The following is a 22,417-nucleotide window of genomic DNA, read 5'->3' as shown; positions in this document are numbered from 1 at the left end:
GGTGCCTTCTACAGCCCTGTGCTGGGGTGGCTGCTCCGGTTCATGGGATGCCTGAGGTCTGCAAGGGCTTCTCATAGCGGGGCAAGAACCTGCATCTTTTGTGGTCTTGGATTGTGGGAAACATGAAACTTGTATTTGGCTTCAACGTTCTTGAGGGATGCACCTCGTTTCCCTCACAGGCATACAGGGATGGACACACACCTCGCTGGTGTTCAACACAAGGACATTCAGCCAAAACAACTGTTTACTGTTTTGCCTGGAAATCAGAAAAAAACCCCAAACAATAAAACAATTTTGAACAAGCAGAGAGGCTGGAAATGGAGTGCTGTAACTGAGTGAGTCTTTACCTGGACTTGTGGAGGACACCAAGGCTCTCGCTGTGGGAGCAGTGGGATCTCCTCGTCCCCTGCATGATGCCTGGCAGGTCCTGAGCTTACAGCCCTGGTCTCTCATCCCCCTGGCAATAAGGTCCTGGGTTGCTGGATGACTCCTGCCTAAACTTCTGGGATAGGACAAGCTGTGCAAGGCAGATCCTTTGGGATCCTGTTGGTGTCCTTGCCTAGTATATCTAGGTGCAATCCTCAAAATGCAAACTCAGAGGGACCTGAGAAGCAGAATATATTTTTAATGCAGCTCCAGACTGGAGCTGGCCTCAGGCACACATGCCAGGGGATGAGGGGACCCCCATGCTCCATCGGTGGTGGAGCCTTCAGCCAGAGGAGACCGAGCAGCGGAGCCAAGCCAGGACTGTCGTGGCAGGGACTGGGAACAAGACAGAGGTGAACAGCAAGCCCATACAGGCCTCCAGCGAGCGCACCCAAGCACGTTTCATCTGCAGAGGGGCCCTCACCCATTAGGGCCTCTCAGGCTATGTGGCAAGATCTCTTTTATCCAGGTGACTGGTGGATTTGCAGGCTCTTCCCTGCTGGAGCTCTTCCCCACACAGGAATGGGATGGGAAACGATGCCCCAGTGAGAAATCACAGCTGTGTCCCTTAAAGCTGGGCCTGAACTTAACCCTTGGGTCTAATCAGCTCCCAAGCTTCTGGGAAGTGAAAAGGGATGTCTTGCAACACGTGCAGCCCCGCAGATTGATTGGCAATGGCATTTCACAGCTGGCTCCATCCGCAGCTCCACTAGATTCCCGAGTCCCAACACCCTCCGGCTTCGCACGGCCGGCACAGCTCTGGCTTTTCCCCCCAGCCCTCAGGCCAAGCTTCGTGATTTCTTGCTGCAAGTTTCTCCTTGGACTAGGAGGTGTTTGGAGTGCAGCCTGATCACAAATGTTTGCTGAACCCCGCAGACGAGGCAACCTCTTTGGCCCAAACTGCAAGGCAGCAGGGGGGACTCTGCGTGACCGTGTCCCATGGGAGAACAGTACATCAACCAAGTTCAACATCCAGGGTCGACCTGTCTATAGATAAATGGTTTAGTTGCAGATAACTGTTTGTTGTTTTTTTGCTAATGCAAGAGAGGAAAAATTTCAGATTTTATTTTCCGGTCACCCAATGAGGCCACTTCAACAAGGTCAGTGCTTGAAAGAGCTCAGGTCTCTCTGCTGAGATCTGTTTGCTACGTTTTCAACCCAAAACTCCAATCCCTGCATCCTCCTTCAGTTGCCAACCTCACCGTCCCCAGCCGTGCCCACACCCCCTGACATGGGCAGGGGGCTTCTCTGGCTGCTGCTCTTTTACCGCCTCAAAGGGCTTAACCGATCCTCCCATTGACTCTGATTATTTTTGGCACATCAGTAGTTTTTAGCAGGGTCGTTTAATCCAAAAGTGACGCAATCATTTGTGCAGTCATGTCGGTAATTATCAATACAGAGCAGCAGTAATTATAAACCAGGCGCAATAATTATCCACTTTCCCCTCATGATTTGAAATGGCAAAGAACAACTGCGTTTGCTTGTTCAAGCTGAAGCCCACAGTGCTGCCAGTTGATGGTGAAGGTTTGGCAGTCAGAGGAAAGCTAAACACTTTGGCTAACTTGGCAACAAAATTGGCTCCTGAATTTTATTCCCCATTCCGCCACTCATTTTGGAAATCAAGCCCCCATTTGGCATGGTGTCTCTGACCACGAGAGCGTAGGGTTTCTTTCCTCTCCAATCAGGATGTGCAGAAGCCAAGGAAATGCCTTGAAAATCTTAATCTGGGGGGTTTTTGGTTTTTTTTGTTTTTTTTTTTTTTTGTTTGTTTTTTTTTTTTTTGAGCCACACAGAGGTGGATTGGGTTGAGCTTGGTTCAAGTTTGTGGCAAAGTTGCCAGGAGGGGTGGATGGGGAGAAGATGAAACAGGAGGAATTTCCTATGGCTCTTCTCCATGAGCCTTCCTATCTACGCCTTCATTTCCCCAGCAATTACGCAGCAGCAGAGGTTTCTGAGGTTCTTTAATCTCACCAAGCCTCGGCCACTGCTGGGAGCAGGGCTGTCCTGAGTGTGCAGGTCCCTGAGGCCATTGCAATTCGTGGCCCAAAGTCTTCCAGCAAGGGATGACGTCTCCCGCCTATTTCCAGATGTGGCCGTTATGAGGCAGGAAGCACCCCCATCTCCAAACCAACTGACCACACCAAGCTCAAAACACCTTCTGCTAACGATGTCCGGGCAAAGTCCACCCTGTGCACTTCGCTGTGGCCAGAAAAAGAGCCAACAAGAAGTTTTTTTTATCATCACGCTTTGGGTTATGTCAACAGCCGCATAGGAAGGTCAAAAGACTCCTACTGGACTTCTTTTGGGGAAAGGGGAGAGACCAGGAGGAGGTTGTGTCCCCCGAGAACAAGGACGTAAATGTCAAACTGTTGCTTCTCCCTACCAAGAAGGATTAATTTCCTTGGTTTCCCCTGCAGGGAGAAGCAAGTCTGTCAGAGCAGTCCTCGTCTTGATACGGCGACACAATCCTGGAGCTTCCAAGGAAAAAGCAAGAGACAAAAGTTCGATTCATAAAAGCTTGGGGAATGAAGGGGGATGGGGGGGAGGAGATGATAAAAATAATAATAATAATAATAAAAAAATGCCTGGGGGCAATTTCGTAACATTAATAGGTAATGTAGTCAATTATGTAGGCTTATTTTATTTCAGCAAAGTGCAGGTGGTGAGCTACATCTCATCGCAGGTGCTTTTCCAATTAGCTGTACGTATTCTAGGTGAATAAATGGCCAAGCGCCAAACCTCCGTGCCACTAGCAACAGACTAATCCAAACTAATCCGGAGGACTCATCTTGCTTCATGTTAAAGCAACTAGAGTCTATTTTATATGTTATCTCTTTAAAGATCTCTCCTCCTCTCGGAAAAACAAGGAGGACTATTTCACATCGGGGGCCATAAATACACTTCACTCGGCATTCGGTAAGGGCTGCAAGACTGTATCGCTGCCTAAATTCAATTGCTTATTACCATTATGTAATAGCAGATGAATATCCTGTTCTGCATTTGCTAAATGTTTTCTTTTAATAATCAACTCATGGCCACATAATGGGCCGGCTTATGCAATCGGCTGCCTTATGAGCTCTTCAGGGAGACATCTGTTTTTCAGCATTGTTAATTACCGGCATCAGATCATTAAAATGTATTTATTTACTTTTGTTATTACAACTGGGCGAGCCCTATTGCTTAGGAAAGTGGCAGGCCGATAAGACCGCCGAGTGTAGGCACGGTGTAGGCAGGAATTATACGAGATAGCCCCACACACACATACCTGCACCTACCAGGCACTTGGTTTTAAGGTGAAGCCTGGCTCCTCCTAAAGCACCTGATGATGATGTAGGTACGGAGCAGACGGGCAGGAGAAATGGAGGACTGCCATCCCTGGTGGCTTAGTCATTCATCTGAAGTTCAACCCAAGCTAAATCCGAGACCTCATTTCCAGAAAGATGGATGTTCAGCCTGGTAGGATGGATTTCATCGGACATCACCACCGGTCTTGTGACCGCTGGAGGTCAGACACGGCGCATCCTCGCGATGGCAGAGCAATGTTGAGGGCTCAGCAGCTCCCTGCCAACGTGACCTCAGTCAAGGGCCAAAAATGCTCAGGTTTGACCTGATGTGCTTTGGGTAGTCTTTGCTAGATCCCTGGCGTTTCTTAGCAAAATCTCTGGGGAAAGCAACTTTTTTTTCCCCTTTTCTAAAGGGATTGATTTACCCTATGGCTAAGAAAGGTGCTGACAGAGGCTCTCAGAGGTCCTTCAGTCCCTAATTCTCATTAAGTTCACTGAAGTCTCAGCCCCTTACACGGCAGACTTGTGCAATGTTGTTCACCAAAACCCTTTAAATCCTCCTTCTTTTGGACTTTGCCCAAGCAACAACTCTGGGTCACGCTCAGATCTTCAGTGACTCTACCCAGCTTGCTTTGGACACTCCTGGAAGCTTCATCGCTTCTTGGAGAACCCCTTAAAAAACCCCCAACCACCTCTTTGGGCTTTCGAAATGATGACCCCAGGAGCTCGATGGGTTTGGGGGGAAGAGGAGCCTGCCAGGATGAGAGCTGCCTGACATCATCCGGATCCAGTCCAGGACCATCAGACACCTGCTGAGCCTCCCAGTGTAATTCCATGGCAGCTGCTGCCCTAACCCACAAGTGCACAAGCGGGAACATGAGTTGTTTGGATCACTTGCCTCCAACATTGTTCTCCAGAGTGTTTGAAAAAGGCCTAATGAAAAGTGACTCAGAAATAACTGACAAGTGCCAGCCTCACCTTCTTATTGTTTAATCAAAATGGGAAAGACAGTGAAGGAGAAGAGTCAACCTTCTCCTTACGATCGGCTGTCCCAACTTGCCTGCAACTTGCAGGCTGAGTGAAATGTTGACACAGGGTTGACATCTCCGCTTGATTTATGAAGAGCTTAAACCAGGGGGGGGAGAGGAATTAAACATTATAAATCAATGAGTAACATCCATAACCCTGAAGTGCTTGTTGTAAACAATACAAAACACCGGCCTAATTTTTATAAGTGTAATTTATGATGAGCAATTCCTTCCAAATGAGAAAATTTAAAAGGAAAAAAACCGTCACTTGTTAGAATATCATTAATTCAATCAGATGAGAACTAAGCCAGCCATTGTTCCTAATGGTGGAATGTTTCATGGGAGCTAATTGCTCCTGTGTGGTGCCTCTTCGCGTGTTTCCATCCAGCTGAGCAGAGACCTGCCGGAGCTGGAGGAGAACCACGGCTGGAGGTGAGAGCGGGTGATGGGCACGGCCGGACCCTCAGCGCTGCCAAGTCCTCGGGGCAGCCCTGGGTACCACCCTTCCCTAACTGGAAACCCGCTCCCAGGTGTGAAGCTGGCTTTATCCCAGCATCTCCCAGCTCGCTCTTCCCCCCAGGGACTTATTCAGAGCCTGGAGCAGAGACATTTGGCCGGCTAACGATCCAATCCCTTGGGCAGCAGGCGGCCAAGGTCTCGGGGCAATACCAGCCTGGCTACCTCCCGGCAAAACCTGATTACTGTGGGTAAGCAAAGGGCGCTAAGCATTTTCCCAAAGTCAGGAGTGATGCCTGGACTGATAGTCAGAGGGTATTTTGTAGCTGGAGTTGAGCTACAAACTGGAGTTGAGCTACACCGTGCAGCTCGCCAAACCCTGCTCCTGCCTGCTGACACGGGTATTAAAACTCCCATGGTGAGGAGATGGCACGAAGTCAACCCAGAAATCCTGCTGTTATTTCTGCCTGCCTCGTTGCTCACCATCAGCCAAAAATTCTCCCTCTAGTATTCTCCGCCTCCAGTGCTCAAAGCTGGTAGATTAAAGCTGCAAACGGCACCGTGGAGAAACAAAACCAAACCTATTTTCCACGTTGTGCAAGCACAGAATAAGAAATGTCCCCTTCCTGTCCCACAGGTCTTGCAATGCGGATAGGGGAGCGAGAGATGGAGAGAAAAAATGATGTTTTTGCACTGACCTCCACGCCAGAGCTAAGCCGGAGGCAGATGCCCAGGCGGTTACTCTCTGGGCTGTGGTTTGAACTAATCAGTTTTAATTTGTGCCAAAGCAGATTAGGAGGGTACCCCACAGTGCCTCGGACAGCGGATGGGCCAGAGCATCTTCATCCCCTACACCTAGCTCTGAAAAACCATGCCAGCGTGCGGCATGGCCAGATCCAAGTGGCCTGGGTTGCAGAAACGCGGGATCTTGACTGCGACCGCAGCCCGAAGCCCTGCGCACAAGAGCGTCTTTGTGTTTATCCCCAGCGTTTTTGCAGCAGATCTCATCTCTCTGGGCACGCTGTTTGCCTTGAGGTGATTAACAGATTCCAGAGTGCTTGGGGATGGAAAGTTCTTCATAAATAAATAAATGGATCTAACAGAGACGTAATGAGACTGTAATTAATTAACGTTTGCAGAACGCCGTGAGAGGCACGATGAAATGTGCTAGCAAAACGCGAGGTAGTACTGCAGAAAATGTATTATTGTTGGCGCACCAGGGAGCATTAGCAAACCTCTTTGCTTGCTGTCTGCTTACCTTCCGTGCTGTTTCACAATTGTTATTCCTCCTGAAGGGAAGTGGGGTGGTTAACCCAATGATTTGCATGCCAGCAAACTGCTCTCTGATTAAGGGACGTAAATGACTGAGCTGTGTGAGGGCACCGGGCAGGGAGGGTGGTGCTGGGGCACGGAGCTTGCACATCGTGCTGGGTGTGCAAAGCTCGCCTGGGATACAGATGCAATGTGTGTAAGAGTGGAGATCCACGAGCTCAGGCACGTGGCAGGATCAGCCTTGACTGCAGGAGAAATATGCTGTCAGACCAGGGCTCTTCCACTATAAGATCTGTGCTCAGGAGAGCAAGAAATGCCTTAGCAGGGAGCACCTGAGCATTGCTACTCTTTGCTAGAGATGCCTTCACCTCCAGATTTTGCAAATGGTCTTCAAGCAGCAAATTCAGCATCGAGCTTTATGGGTTTGGCCCTCCTGTCCCTGAATTCCTGTTCCATGCTTGCAAGCTGCAAATGTTTCAAGTCTTTTACGCAGGTCTCTGCGGTTTTGACAGCCCCATGATCAGACGTGAGGTCTGACAATTCTTGAATACAGGGCAGAAGACTCTACAAGCTGGGAGTTACCTAAGCTGCTCCCCCACATTGGCGTGTTACAGCGCAAATAATCAGGATTCAGCTAATGATGACTGGATATCGAGGTGGGGGGAAAAAATATGCTCTGCGCTGAGCATCGACTCCTTCACACTGCCAGAGAATCTGTCCTCCTGCAATTTGTAGGAGCGCATGTATTTCAAAGATTAAAGATTTCCCACAAACAGCTATAACTAAATATTTCTTTCACCAGGAATACTTGGAGAGCGGGTGAAGACACCCTTAGCAAGTACACAGGCACGCACACTTTACACATGTACACAAATACACATGTATGCGTCGACACCGAAGGAGGGGACAACCGTAACCTTTGGGAAGTTTGAAAAGTGAAATAAATCCAACTCCACTGTATCTCAGAGGGAAAGAACAGAGACAACAAGCTGCATTAGAGACACTTTGCAGATTGAGCAATGACATTTGTTTTTCTGTAAGCTCTTAAATGCTTTGAAGGAGGTGAAACATGATCCATCTACAACATAAGCTTAGAGTCATTGACTCCAAAGCCATCCTCTCAATTACACTTACAAACAGCATTTGCCCGTACAGAACGAGGAGGGATCCCTGTAATCCCTCGCCTCTTGCAGTGCAGTGATGATACGCTGCGCATCCCGCAGGTCTCACACGTGCAGGGTGGGGGGCTGCCTGTTCAAGCGGACCGTGAGGAAACAACCCGAGATGGCACCAGAAATGCCGTAGCACGCGTGGGAAAAAGAGGGAAAACTGCTGCAAGTGATGCTGCTGCCCACGGAGCCTGACCGCGTCCCCTTGCTGGGTACTGGGAGCTCCACGTGCCAGCCTGACGGTGCCCTGCTGACCTTCATCCCTGCTCTGCAAAGCCTGCCGGTACTGGGGAGGGAGAAAGCAGGAAGGCAAGGAGGAACCCCCTAGCTAAACTGAAGCACGGTGGGCTGCTAAAGCCTTTACCAAGTTGCAAAGCCTTGAGTTCATCTTCCCAGCACCGGGCAGGTGGGACGTGGGCAGACGTGCAGAGGAGGGAGCACAGGAGCTCCACAGAAACGGTCAGAGGACCCGGGAACACAAACCATGCAAAGATGGAAGAAACTTCTTTCCACTCATCTTCAGATTCAGACCTCAAAGCTGTACCAAGCCCAACGCCACAGGCTGCCGGGGGGTGGCTGCAGAAGGAGATGGCTCTCGTTCTGGCTGCCGTGGTGCAGGCTGAAAAGGGAACCGCAGAACCCAAGAGCCGCAGCAGCTTCGTGGCCCCCATGGCTCAAATGATGGAGCGGGACGTGCAACACACGGGTGAAGGATTCCTGCTGCCTCTGGGCAGCCTGTCTGCTGGGACAGCAAAGCAATCCCCAAGTCAACATCTGAACTGGCTTCATGGAGACTTGCACAGCCATGTATTATCTTTTACCCACCAAGAGTCTCTTGTCTAAATTTCTCCTTGCAAGGCAGCTTCCCACATGGGTCTTGTGTCTCACCTACCCAAACAAGGCTGGGTTTGGCAGGCTAGCCCCAAGAGGGAGAGTGGAAGACAGCTTGATTGCCAATATCTGATCATAATAGGGGATCCAGAAAACTACTTATCTTGGGAATTGCTTAATAATGCGCTTAGTGTGTGAAGGATTATCATTGCGTATAATTAAATACAGAGAGTTACATGGAGGGAGATAAGGATCCTGTGCAAACGGACAAGAAGGAAGGTAATTGAGATTTAAGCTTCTGCTCTGCCAGCTTCTCACCTAGATCATTGCGAACTGTCTCAACATGCGTGCCTGGAGAGAGAAGGGCTTGGAAAGTGGGAAGGGAGAGGGGGGAAGCCAGCCATGGGCACGTCACTCACTCCTGCCCTATTTGTCCCTGCTCCTCTGTTTCCATGAGCGGTGCCCACAAAATCCGCAGGAAGCCCTGGAGTGCAAACCTGGGAATCAGTGCAAAGGAACAATTAAGCCCTGGGGTGTAAATTACTTAGCTGTGGAAGAACAATTAAGCTCTGTGTGTTATTCCGTCCAGATTTCAGTTGGAAAGCGCAGGCGAGGAGTGACACACGCACAGGGGACAAGTTGTGCCCGACCCAGGAGGGCACCTCAGGCTGCTGCCTCCAACAGCCCCAAGTTATTGCTTCGACTCAAGGGACAAAAGGCTCTGATGCAATATTGAAAACATCCCAGTGATTTGCACGGGAGGTTATTGCCAACCGGTTGTTGAGCATTTCAAGAGTTGCTAACTGCTAAAGGGGGGGGGGGTTGCCATGCGGCACCCCAACTCCTGCCTGCTCCTGCTGCCCCTGAGCAGAGCTGCCAGGTTGCAGGAGGTTTAGCATCCCTCCTGCCTGCTAAGGAGGGGGGAAAAGCCACCGAGACTATATCTGATTTATTTTGCTGCTCCGTTGGCAAGGGACATGGAGCAAACAAGAAAAAGGGAAGGGAAAAGAGCAGGAAAATGGAGGAGAATACAAATGAGAGTAGAGGTCCCAGCATGACATTTCTGCCACAAAATTACCTGTGCTTCAGCAGCGGTGCTGCCAGCGCTCGTGCCAGCGGTGCTCAGCTCACAGCAGAAAGGGGTTCTCTTCATGCCCCGCTTTCGGGGGTTACATGAGCATTAGCAGCATCGTTCTTTATGATGTTTATCATGGAACCCATAAAGCCTGACTCACAGACCCTCTTGTGCCAAGCGCCGAAACAACGTGAACCCAAACAAGCAAACCTCTCTTCAGAGAGCAAGTACGTACCGAGCGGGCAGCCTTTGCGTATGCAAGAAGAGGAGAGAGGGTGCAAAGAGATGAAAGGAAAGAGGCAGCTATTGCTTACAATTATTTTCCAGTCCTCCGCTCCCATGAAAAAAAAAAATTTAGGAAACGTGTCTGGAACAGCACAGGGAGCAGTGAGAATCCAGGGAAGAACCTGAAGATTCTTTCTCCAAGCCCTATATTCTCTGCACCTACTGAGCCTCAATCGACGCATCCTGATTACAGCATCTTGCTCCAGCATCATAAATCAAGGTGCGCAGTGAACCCGAGAGAAAAGCTCCATTCAAACTTAAGATGCTCTTGGCCAGCCTCCTGCCTGAGCATCTCAAAAGCCAGAGGATTGTTCACCTTTTCCTCACTCAAGGATACAAAAAGAATAAGCAAATAAATTCAAGGGAAGAGGAAAATTTTGTGAGTGCCCTTGGCAAGACAAGCAGTAAGCAAGCACCAGGCTCTGTACTAACCAACATATCACGAAACAAAACAAGAGGTGCAACAGACAGAAAATATTTATTTGCCTCTTTTTATTTTTTTTTTCCTTCCCTCCCCCCCCCCCCCCGAGTCCTTTTACCTTTCAGCCAAATAATATTCAAGCCATGGGGCTCTGACAGTCATCTAGAAACCACACAAAGCCTATTTGTTCCCATTCGCATCCCGGGCAAGAGTAGCAGCTCTGAAGAACGAGGGTGAAACCAAGGGACTCGGCTCCACTATTTAAAAGGAAGAAGAAGAAAAGCAGTGTGGAGCAGGGCAGAGGGGCCAAATCCATGCAAGGGAGGAAGCAGGAGAGTTTTACAGCCAGGAATTAGGAGAAGAGCCCAGAGTCTGTGCCCTGGGAATGGCATTAAAAGGGCAACTTATCCCTCTGTGCTCTTTGGGGAGGCAGGGAGCTTCCATCTCAGCTCCCAGGAACCAGGCCAGACACATGCCTGCCAGGAATGGCTCCAATTCTGTCTTTGGGCAAGGAGCTGACGCTCAGCTCCACGTCCCTTCCACACCAGTCCCCTATAATTTGGTACAGGATAGGATCCCTCCCGAGCCAAAAGGACCCACATTGTGCTCAAAACCCACTCCCGAGCCACCAACTACAACTTGGCTACAAACATCACGGGGGAAAGAAAGCATTTCACTTGCACAACCAATTCCCGGGTATTTTTAATGATGGACTTTAAGCCCTGTTAAATTGCAAAGATCTGCAAGAAATCGTGAGTGACGACGTTGGCTCCTTCCAACCATGCATTTAGGACACGATAAATTTGGTCTGAACTTAAACTTCCTCCCACGGGAAGCTCTGCGAGCCAAAAAGCACTTTTAAGACAAATTCACGGTGGCGTAATGGATATGTGACTAAAGCAGTGTTTTTTAGGTAAGCCTTAATCCTTAATAAATTACAGATAATTTGCATGTAAAGGGGTTATAAAGACTATCTGGATACTTTCAATATCTAAATGGCTGAGAGAAGAGGAAAGGATTGATGAGAAGACCAATTAGAAATAAAGTTAAATAGAAGACCAGCTTAGCAACTCCTAGAAATGATCATTTTATTTTGGGAGATGCTGGCCTGATGGAATTGAAATGCTCCGTGGGAAGAGGACAGTTTTTTAAAGCATGGGAGAGGTTGGAGGTGGACAGAAGGAAACGAGGAACTGGCTTAGAGATGACGTTTTTTCCTTTTGTGGGAATAATAATAAAAAAAAAAGATTGTAATATGAAAGTTGAGCATCTTGAAGTGCTTGGACTGCTCCTTCTTCGAAATTCGAGGCTTTTTTTATTTCAATGGCTTTTAAAAAGTTCTAGTTGGTGGCTTTACCAGCAAAACACTGATTTATCAATGACAATTTCTGCTTGAAAAAGGAATCTTTTGGTAAAAACGAAAAGGGTTGTTAACACTGAGCATTTTTTTTTTTTAAAGGACATTTTCTCTCTCCCTCTTTTTCCTTCCCCCGGTTAAATTGATCAACAATTCTCAAATGCAACATATTTTGATTATTCCAGACCCTCAGCCTTCCTGTACCAAATGGAATGTCTGAAGCATAAATGATCATGGGCCGTGTGCCCCAGCAGACACCCATGTGGCTGAGCAAAGGTTTTCCACTCATTAATCCGCCTCAAAGTCCCTTTTCACAGCAGGGGGTTTACTGTCACCTGGGCAGAACACCACCAGGTGGTCTGCAGGACGTGAGACGCACCACTCAACCTGGACCTTCACCCTCAGCATCTTGGGCACTGGTCTGGCCCTGCGAGGGGTTTGCTTGGCTCGCTGCATCCGAAACCTTGAGTATCACCAGCGCTGCACCAGCTGGGTTGGTCACCCCACCATTCTCAGTCAAACTGTTGCTCAGAGCCGTCAGCATCTACCCAAGACCAGTAGGGAAACACACATGGGATTTGCAAACCCACCAGAATTTGCCCTCTTCAAACACAGCATCACACTCCTTAACACTCCTTTAAAATCTGACCTTTTCCTTATGGCTTGAAAATATTTTTTTCCTTTAACAGACCACCCCTCCCAGGGGCGCAAACAACCCCGGGTGGGGGAGCCCACAACCACACGGATGCTGCGAGGACAGGCAGAACCAGCGCCTCCCCCCAGGTCTAATCCTTCATGACCTGCTGGTACATTTTAGCAGGTGATGGATCTGGGGGCAGATAATTCTGCTTGCTGGTTAATTAATCCAGCGTTACAAGAGCAATGAGAGTCTAATGACCACTCTTAATCCCCCTGCAATAACATTGCATACCGCGTTTCAAAGCGGGCCACCTGTTGGGGTGCAACCTGGGTATTTAGGAGCACAGCAGCTACTGGTTATTAGTGCCGTATCCACTGCTGGTATTTTATTAGCCATAATTTGATATGTTATCTGCCTCATACACTCGATCTAAGCCTGAAATATTGTTTTACAACATTAATTAAAAGCATCGACACTGAATGCTTGGTTCACATGCTCTGATCTGATTTATGAGTTGCATTTAATTACCTGACAACTGTGATTTACCACATCTACCTAGTAGGTACTGTGTGTCTTTAAATCAATTAATGTTTGGTGGCTTTGGTATCTCTTACTGGGGAAGGAGGAAGAGTTTCTCATGAACAATTAAATCCCAGACACACACACACTCAAAAAAAAAAAAAAAAGGTCAGGTATTTCAGGCATCTAAACTGCAAACAAGATAATGTGACCTGGGCAGAGTCACACAACAGCTGTTTATAGAGCCTTGCTTTATTAAGGATCCTAGTGACTTTTCGTGGAAGATTTAACTAATTAGTTGAGCAGGCCCTCAATAAACTAGACATTAAGTTATGTTGAGCTTTAGTTACACAGTAGTCGCGTTGGCCCATTCAGCTGCTGCAAGTCAGACATGTGCTTAAGTGTTTTGCTGAATTAGGGTCAATATAAATACACACCTCTTGTAAGCATCTCGGAAGCTGCACTGATATTAATTTAATGAACTGAGTGGGCCAGAGAGATTTGCAGCTGGGGAAGAAATGTCCCGAAAAATAATGTGGACAAGTAAGAGGAGGAAAGAAAACAGCTGGAGCCTTGGCGCAGACTGAGCCCTGCGACAGGCACCTCCTTTTGTTGCTCCTATACACTTCAGTGGGGTAACACATGCGTTTGGGTTGAGGGGCAGCTCCTGCTGGCACTTTGCCCTGCTGCAGTAAGATTTCCTGCCCCAGGAGGGAAGGCTGTTGCAGGGGGGCCTCAGGAATGGAGAATTTTGCCAGATGTCCTCTTACCAGCTTTGTCCTATCACACCCCTCTTCTGCACCGTAACGTCAGCCTTGCCCCTCTCCTTCCCCTTTCCCACCCTGTCCCCACCACGGGTTCCATGTTCTCCCAGTTACTTCCTCCCCCGTCGCTGTTGTCTGCTTCCCTTACCACCTCCAGCCCAGCCCTCCCCTCCCACCGCGGCAATTTTAAGTACAAAGCTCTCTCTCCCACCCCAGACCCTGTCGACTCTTTCCAGTCCAGCCTCCTCCATCTCAATCCCTATTTGCAATTTGCTCCACTAATTTGCACCCGCCTCTTTCCTTCCCTGGAAGCCTCAGGAGCTGCTCAGAGCAGGTGGGTCACAGCCAGCTCATAACTCCCCCCTTTCCAACCCCAGGATCCTTTTCTTTTCCAAAGGTGGTGTGTCCTACATCCAGCCAGGGCAGAAGCAGGGGGTTCCCCTCAGCACTGCAGGCACAGCTGATACCTGTTGCCTCCAAAGGACCCCCCATGCTCTACTACTCCGTTCCCTCCCCCAGCACAAAATCCCAGAGCATCTCTCACTTCACCTTTCTTCAGACCCAAAACTCCCACAGTTCGCCCCACTGACCTCCCCAGCAGCTCACACTTACCTCATCTTCTCAATTTTCCCCAGTTATTTCCCCCATCAGCACCAGCCTGCTCTAATTTATACCACTTACCCTCCCCAGCTCCCACCCTTTCCCAGTTGCTTCTCATCAAAAAGCTCATCGAACACGCTTCGGGCAAGTGCTGCCCCAGCTCTGCTTCTCCCCTCCTCTGCCCAGTTTGCCTTCTGCCATGTGCTCTCCTGCTCCTCACACAGAGCTTTTCAATGCCATTAAAGCAACGTTTCCCAAAACAAAGAGGGCCAGTATTCAGGTGGAAAAATTCTTTAAAAAGTAAACATCTCCTACTCTTGAGATGAATACTCATTACTGAATTGTTTCCCAGCTACTCTGTTTATGTAACCTTGAAGCTATTTTGTACTATCCTTTAGTTTTGACAGCTTCAGATTTGTTATGAACTACTATTTTAAAATCAAAATAACTCAGAGGTACAAGAGATTGCTAAAGATTGCCCAGATAATCTGTGCAGGGAGTTAACACTGAGAAGCAACGTGGGGTTTTTTAATATTTTTTTTTTAAAGGAAAGGCTTTTCCTGGGTTACCTTGTCTTCAACTCAGGAGATGTTTGAGCAAAGTAAACCCACTCCCTTTCCAATTTGATGGCCTTTAGGAAGTGGAAAATATACACATGGATACACACTTATTGTCTCTCTACCTGCATTTCTGTGTGAATCAAGGGCTTTCAGCCAAAATCAACCAGATAAAATCTTTCAGGAACTTTTACAATGTCACATACTTGTGCAAATTGCCAGCGTGTTTATAGCAACAGGCACCACAACAGACCTCTGCGCTCTCAATCAGGCCAGGCAGATCAAGCAGCCTCCTCCGTCTGTTTATGTGCGCGTGGTTGCATGTGGCATCGTGTGAGAGATCACCCGGCAAGGCACGTAGGTGCTGGGAGGGGGTGGGAAATCACTGGTGTCCCCTGCCCTTCCTACCCTTAGACCCTGAATGGACCCTGGGTATGTCTGCAGGAGCCCACCGGTCTGTGCAAGGGGATAGAGCGTGGTGCCATGCTCAGAACAGATCAAACACGATGGTTTCGGGTCCCCTTGTAGCAAGACCCTGAGCTGCTTCACCAAGTCCTGCCTGTCTATGTGGAGGACATTAAACAACCGTGAATCACCTCGCTGAAGGTGCTGCGAACCATCAAAGATGCTGGAAATCCAGCGTAAGATCCAGCTGGAGAGGGAAATTAATATTATTGTGCATGATGGTGTGTAACTGTCTTGGTGAGAAGTTGCCTAACACCAGATATGGAGAAATTGCCTTCCAAGTTGTGTAAAGGGAAAAAAAGACACTCATTATGGAACACAAACATTCCTACCAAAATAATTATTCCAGAATAGCTAATCTGATAAATACCCAAAAGCATCCAGCTTCTGTGTACTGGAAGGAAGGAATTTCGTGATGTTTAGGGATTATTTCTAGGCATGCTGTTGGTTTGCCAGATGGTGCCTAAAGCGGTGGGCTTCCACCTACCTGGGCCAGACGGAACTATCGGTAACATCTGTGAGGATAAGATGGCAGTGATTAATTTGAGTTCTCATTCACAGAAAAATGGGCTGGAAGGATAAGGCCAAGATATCTTTAATGATAAAAACCTTACAGTGAGATTTTTACCCAATATATTGTTTTCTTCAAGGAATAAATTCCCTGCTTTAATGTTTCCATTTCTCAATGGGAACTATGCTCCAAGAAGCTGGGTAGAGTCATTTTTTTTTTTTTTTTTTTTTGTCAAGGGACAAGTCCTTTCCCCTTTGCAGCTTCTGGCAAGGCAGGAGGTGCAGCCTTCACCTGCCAGGGGCAAGTGCTGCGGATGCAGGTGCCTATCAAGAGGTAAAACGGGTCCCCGGGCAGTGCAGGGTGATGGAGAGCTCAGCGCCACGCTTGAAAACGGGGCAGGCAAGTATCCGGACTGCTGCACGGGGGAGCCTGGGAAAGACGAGCGTGATTTATTGCGCTAAATCACACAAATAAAAGTAAGTAGGTGACTCAAGCATGTGCTTGCCTTAGCAGGGGTCAGCGCAGCAGCGAGGCGCATCGCTCTTCCCACCTGGTGGAAAAGCGCCCCAGGGCATCCTCCCAGGATCCAGTTGCTGATCTGGGGAACGTCACTAAAGCCAATGTTATTTCATTTCCAGTCCCTTGGGATTCCAGATGAACAATCAAAGGGGTGAAAAGGGAAGCTCCACCCAAGTTTGTATTTCACAGGATAAGAGGCGCATTACCAAGTGACAGCAAAATGAGCCCGAGGCGCAGCAAGTGCCGATAGAGTGCCTACGTAGCCATGAGTTCTGGCTAATTACCCTGGAATAGTTTTACCTTTCTCTCCAGATATCCCTGAATTAACCACACACAGCAGGCAGAGGAGATGCTCCTGGCCAAGGGGGAAGGTGACAACGAGCCCTCGCTCCCACCCTGCAAAGCCCTCTCTTGCTGAAAACCCCCTTTGAAAATAGAGATAATTTTTGAAGAGCTGCGTTAAATGAGTTTTAAGCAATAATGAAGCAGGGCCGGGCTAGGCATGGGCAGCTCAGCCAGAACTGCCGTTAAAAGAAGAAGAAATGATTCACCTCATCGCCTTTCGAAGCGGCGCTGCCTCATTGCGAGAGAATAGGAGAAAGTACCAGCTGCCCACTCGCCAAACCCCGCTCTCCTTACTCAGAGGAAATTTTTATATTGCCACCCACACGAATTCAAAAACCCATGACTCATTTCCACGGATAATGAGATCAGCTTTAAAGTGACGAGATTTTGAATACAATAAAGGTTGCCTCCTAAGCTCTTCACTCATAGAAGGCACCCTTTCCAGCTTTTCCCACCTACTCCAAGAGGTGGAAATGTCCTGGTTTATTTCCATCTCCACCTTTCCCAGGAACAGAGGCTCTCAGGAGATCCCATGACTCCTAAAGCCAGAGTTTTTTGGACAAACACCACCTATCCTTGACATACAGAAAAAAAAAAAAAATTAATCACAGGAGCTGGCAAAGCCTTCACATTGGTGGGAGCACTGCCCGAGCGGGAGTGAGAGGTCTGGCCCTCATCAGCTCCATCTCGAGATGTTTCACTAGTTCCTGGCTCTCCTCCCACTGCTCCATTCCCAGCTCAAACCCAGCGGTGAGGGGCAGAGGACAGGGTTTAACACCTGAATCCACCTCCTGTCCTCTGCAGCTGCCGTTGCAGGGCAGGACTGGGCTATGAATCACAGACCCCTCTGGATTTTGGACAAGAAAGTAATTCCCAGAGGGATTTTCAGGCTCAGCTTCAAGTTTAGGGTCTCTCAACCACTTTGCGGTTGGGTTGTGTTTTGTTTTGGCTTTTTTCTTTTTTTGCATTACCCCTTTGGGCTCAGGGTTCCAATTACTCCTTTTCATTCCCTTTTTCTTTAATGATTCGGAAATATTTGAGTGACAGATCTTTTATTAAAACATCATTATCTGAAAGCATCCAGGAACAGGCAGGGCTAGTGCTCCACTCAGGGTTTCCATGCCTCAGGGAGAGCAAAGCTCTTCCTGGCTCTCGCCTGGCCTCTGATGAGCAGAGGTTTGGTATGCAGGCTTGGGTGAAGAAGACAGAAGAACGTGATTGCCCCAAGAGGTTACTGGGAAAATGAATGTCCATCACACCAGAGAGGTAAGTGGCGAGGCAAAGGAGATACCCTTCGTGAGGTTCTTTCCATCCCACTCCTGGCAGGAGAGCCATGATCAAGAAGACACGGAGTGGGCAGCTGATGCCATTACTCACTTTGTTCCTTGTCCATTTGGTGACCATCTGCACAGCAAAGAGCTGTGTCTTCTCTTGCACCCATGCTTCAGGCACCCAAGCTACATCCAGTGGTGGGCATGTCTTAGACCCTTCTTTTGGAGCACAGCTTTGCACAAGTCTTTTTTCCTTGCTTCCCCTTCTCTCCTCCTGCTTTGCACATTGAGACTGCAAGTCCCCCGGGATGAGAGAAGCCTCTAATGGTCCATCACTTCTTGGTACAAAAGTTAGTGCCATGATCCCATCCTCTGACACAGGCACCATGCATAAAGGTCTAAGGGTTACATTCCGCAGGAGGTCAAACAAATTGCTCAGGGATCTGATAGAAAATGGTTTTACCCATCCTTTACCCACCCCACCCCACCCCACTAAGTGCATATTTTTTCCATTTCTCTTTAAGGATCATTCTAAAATGAGACTTGGAGCACTGGGGCCAGAACCTGAAATAATTCTCTTTAAAAGGGCCTCACCAAGGGTTGCTCTTGGGTTGCTGAGTGTCTTCTCCAAGCTCTTCCGCGGCACATTCTGGCTGCAATTTCCAAGAAACTGGGCAAGAAGTTCAGTCCCCAGCTTGCCTTGCCTGGGGGATTTAGGGGTTCGGGATGGTGGGATTGCATGCCGAACACCAACTGCTCTTTGTCAGATCTCACACTTGACATGGCACTGCTTTCCCATCTTCCTGGGCTGATGTGGTTTCTGTCCAGCTAAGTCAACATCACACCCAACAGTTGTGGAAAAAGGGCGGGGGGGAAAGCCCAGTTTGCTCTCTCTTGCCTACCCATGAAGCAATTCCAGTTATTTAATGGACTAAACGAGCCTGAAAGCCACAAGGAGCACCTGCGGTGAGAGGAAACGAGTATTTCACAGCTGGATGCATTTGGCGGGTCACTGGCAGGTTTTGGCACAGAGGGGCACTGCTGGCATCTGGGGCTTGGCTGTACCATCCCTCCGCTGCTCCCCACGGGGAGGAGTTTGGGAGGGGAGAACTTCTAATTTTCTAATTATGCTTGCTGAAAATGTCACTCTTACTGAAATTGGGTGGATGCTGGGCAGGTTCGCTCGAGGTGTGGGGCTAAGCCCCTTTCCTAGAGGCCACCTATCTTTCAGGTTTTGGGGAAGCCAACATGCATCTTCACTGACGAAAGATACGAGCAGAAAAATTCCACCTGACATGCAGAGACAGACCTCCCCGAGGGCCCAGGGCTACGCACGCCCCCGTCGCCGTGCCAGAGGGTGCCAAGCATTAGCACAGCTCCGTCCCGCTTACACGCTCCCCTGTGTGTGTTCTCAAATTCTTTTTTTCCAAGACAAAAATGATTACCAGGGCTTTCACCTCCTGCATTTTGCTTGGCCGCGTCACCTCTGTTTAGTGTTTATCGCCACGCTTGTCTCTGCTCCGGTGCGGTTGGAGATGGGCTATGCCAGCCGGGAGGTGCGGGACCGGGGAGAAGGGTCTGGACATGCAGGATGCGGCTCTGCCTGCTCGAGGCTCCGCTTGCAACCCAAAACGGTGGGAAAAATTCAGCTAAAACTTTGTTTTGACAGGGCACTTGTTTTCCTTCAGCAGCCCCAGCAACTGTTGCATTATTGTTGTTGTTGTTAATATAATCATCACCATTATTATTACTACTACCATTATTACTATTATTATCTTCTACTGAAATACCCAGCAACAAACACGTTAGGATCTTGCTTTTGCCTCGCCTTGTTTTCCCAACAGAGAGATGTCTGCTTTTGAGGGGAACTCATGAACTAAGCAAGCAACGGGGCAAAAACCACCTAAAACTTTCAGAGCGGGGTGAAGTGAGCGGGATGGGAAGGAGCCTGGGAAGGGCTTAGAACCTGAGCAAGAGAGGTTAGGGGAGGAATGCAAATAGAGAGGGGCAGATAATAAATTGAAGCACCTTTTCTGTGGCCCTCTTGCCCACAAAACTGGAGGAGCAAAGCAATGTGTGCCACGTGTGCCGAGGAGACGAAAACCGCCAGCATCACCAACTCGGTGAGATCTTCGGGAAGAAAACAAATGACCTTTTGTGCTGTCTGGGGAGAGACTCTTCCATCATCTTTATGGATTTTCACCTTCGGCAATAGTTAAATAGCCTTGCATATCTACCATCAAGAAACTAACAGCCATGCCATAAATCTTCACCCTACACTATCATTATTTGCCAGAGAAAATGAAGGGTTTGCTCCACACATGAAAAAAAGAGCACAGCTTCTGAAAGAGGAGACCCTCTTGGGCTGGGCAGCCTCCCCGGCTGCGTTTTGGGCTCGCTCCTACTTGTCGGTGGGATGAGCGTGTCTTGCGTATTCGGCTTCCAGAGACAGCCACGAAAAAAAAATGTCTGTTTTCTATTTCTTGAAACAGATATTACCTTGATATTATCTAGTGCTTGAAAGACCGAGTCAGGTTGGGAAAGGATGCTAGGTGGCCAGGTCTCAGTCGCTCACCTGCAAAATGGGGTTAGACCAACTCACTTGGAACAAACATTAATGAAACCCCCAATCAGCCATCCCAGAAAGGATAATAATTGGGGTTAAACTCATCAATACCTCCGGGAAAACTGCGCAGAGCTTGTTTTGCCTGCCTGCTCTCCCCCTTGAAGACACATAGCCCAGGCGCGGGCTGGAGCCAGCCCCTCGTGTTGGCTCTGGGGCAGCTGCAACGCGATTTAATTCCTCCCCTCTCGTTACCGCTTCCTTAGCCAGGGTGCCCGCGAGCCCTAAGGGAGAGCAGGGGATGAGGGGAAACATTACTTTCTTAACAAATTCTTGTGTCATCTCCTTGACAGCACCTTTAAGCACTGAATGACACTCAGGAATGATGCGGCTTAACCTCAAGAGTTCAAGTGAGGGAGCATTTCCCCTTGCCAAGGAGCAGCAGTAATCGCTGGAGAAGAAATCCGTTCCAGACCTCCCTGCCAGCAGCCACCCATTGCCTTGAGCCCCCGTGGCAGGGACACATGCGAGGCACCCTGCTCCTTCCACACCGCGCCATGAGGCCAGCGGTAACGGCCGGGCACAATCCCATTCTGGAAGAGCACGAGGATATCGGTGAACAAAGGGGATGTAACGTATTGTGCAACACTGGCACCTTTTGGCGGTGTGACTGACCTTGTCGACTCTCTTAACCTACTGGAAATGGAAAATAAAAGGGGTTAATGCAAAGCATGGGGCAGGTGAGCGCAAGCGGAGCGGATTTCAGCATTGGCATTCCCATGGGATGCAGGCTGCGCGCCCACTGGGCGAGGGGTCGGATGCGAAGGCTTTCCCGCAGCGCTCCCTTTCTGCACTTATTATCTGGAAACCAATAAAGCACCACAGTCGTCAATCCCAGGGATTAAAGGTTTAACATGACCAAGAAGAAGCAGCAGCCTGGAGAGCATTAACTAACGTTTATGTGTGGTTTCTACCTTCTCTTCCCTTTCTCTTCACCCTTTCTCTGCCTCAAAAGAAAATAGGTGGGAACAGCTTCTTCTGCCAACGCCAGGCTTCACCGGCTGAGGCTCTTCTTTCCCATTTCCAAAACATGTGTAACAATTTAATGCACAGGCTCGTGATTCACGTGGCTTTCCCAGTGTTTATCTGCAATTAAGTCTCCCGTTGTTTCCCAGCACTGGCCTTTCTCATAGGTTATGTTCTCCACGCGATGATCCCCATCCCAGTCCTGCAGCCCTGGCCTGGGAAAGCGGCACTGCTGCCTCCGCCGCCGGGGCACACACTGCTCCCTCTCCAGAACGGAGAGGTAAATAATTTCCCACCCATGCGGCATTAAGAGCAGACACCACTGCAAATTCCCACCCTCCCTGACTTCTGGGGAGCTGGTGTGTGTAACCCTGACCTTTCTTTCTCATTTCTTTGGGTCAGAGCTATTCCTTGTTCGTGGGGCGAGCCGCTGGCAGTGAGGGCAGAGGGTGGAATACCTAATACCCAGCCAGATGCTCAGAGGGTATAAATGGATCCCCACTGATTTATGTCAGCTGAAAATATGACGCGACTATGTCTTTAGGTTCCTGTATAGCATTGCACTGAGCTGCACTTGAACCCAGTAATTTTAGCTAAGCAAAAATTTCAAGCTACTGCAACAGGTGAAAAGAATGAGGGACTGTTTCCTTCTCCTGCCTCAACAGAATACATCTTACCAGCTTCTTAAAAAAATACCACAAACCCACCCAAAACCCAGAAACCAACAAAAAACCAGAAAGAAATCCTTCATCAGCTGTTTTTCTAAGTTCCTGAAGGTTTTTATCCTGTATTATGCTTTTGTTTTCCATGCTCAGCCGTCAGATGGCACCGCATGGGCACCACTACACACAGCAGGATGGCAGCGGCCGCAGCAGCATCCCTGCAGTCCAGCACAGAGATGCCTTTGCGTTGCAGGGAAGAGACTTACGCTTGGGTAGAAGGGTCACGTTTGCATGAAGAAACTTCAAGAAACCTTCGGTATTTTGGTTGCAAACTGCAGGCCTTGGAAGCTGGGGATGCTGGAAACTGGGTG

The sequence above is a fragment of the Falco naumanni genome, chromosome 16 (assembly GCF_017639655.2).
Source record: "Falco naumanni isolate bFalNau1 chromosome 16, bFalNau1.pat, whole genome shotgun sequence".
Classification (NCBI taxonomy): Eukaryota; Metazoa; Chordata; class Aves; order Falconiformes; family Falconidae; genus Falco; species Falco naumanni.
The sequence above is the reverse complement of the archived record's forward strand: the minus strand, read 5'-3'. Positions refer to the sequence as shown.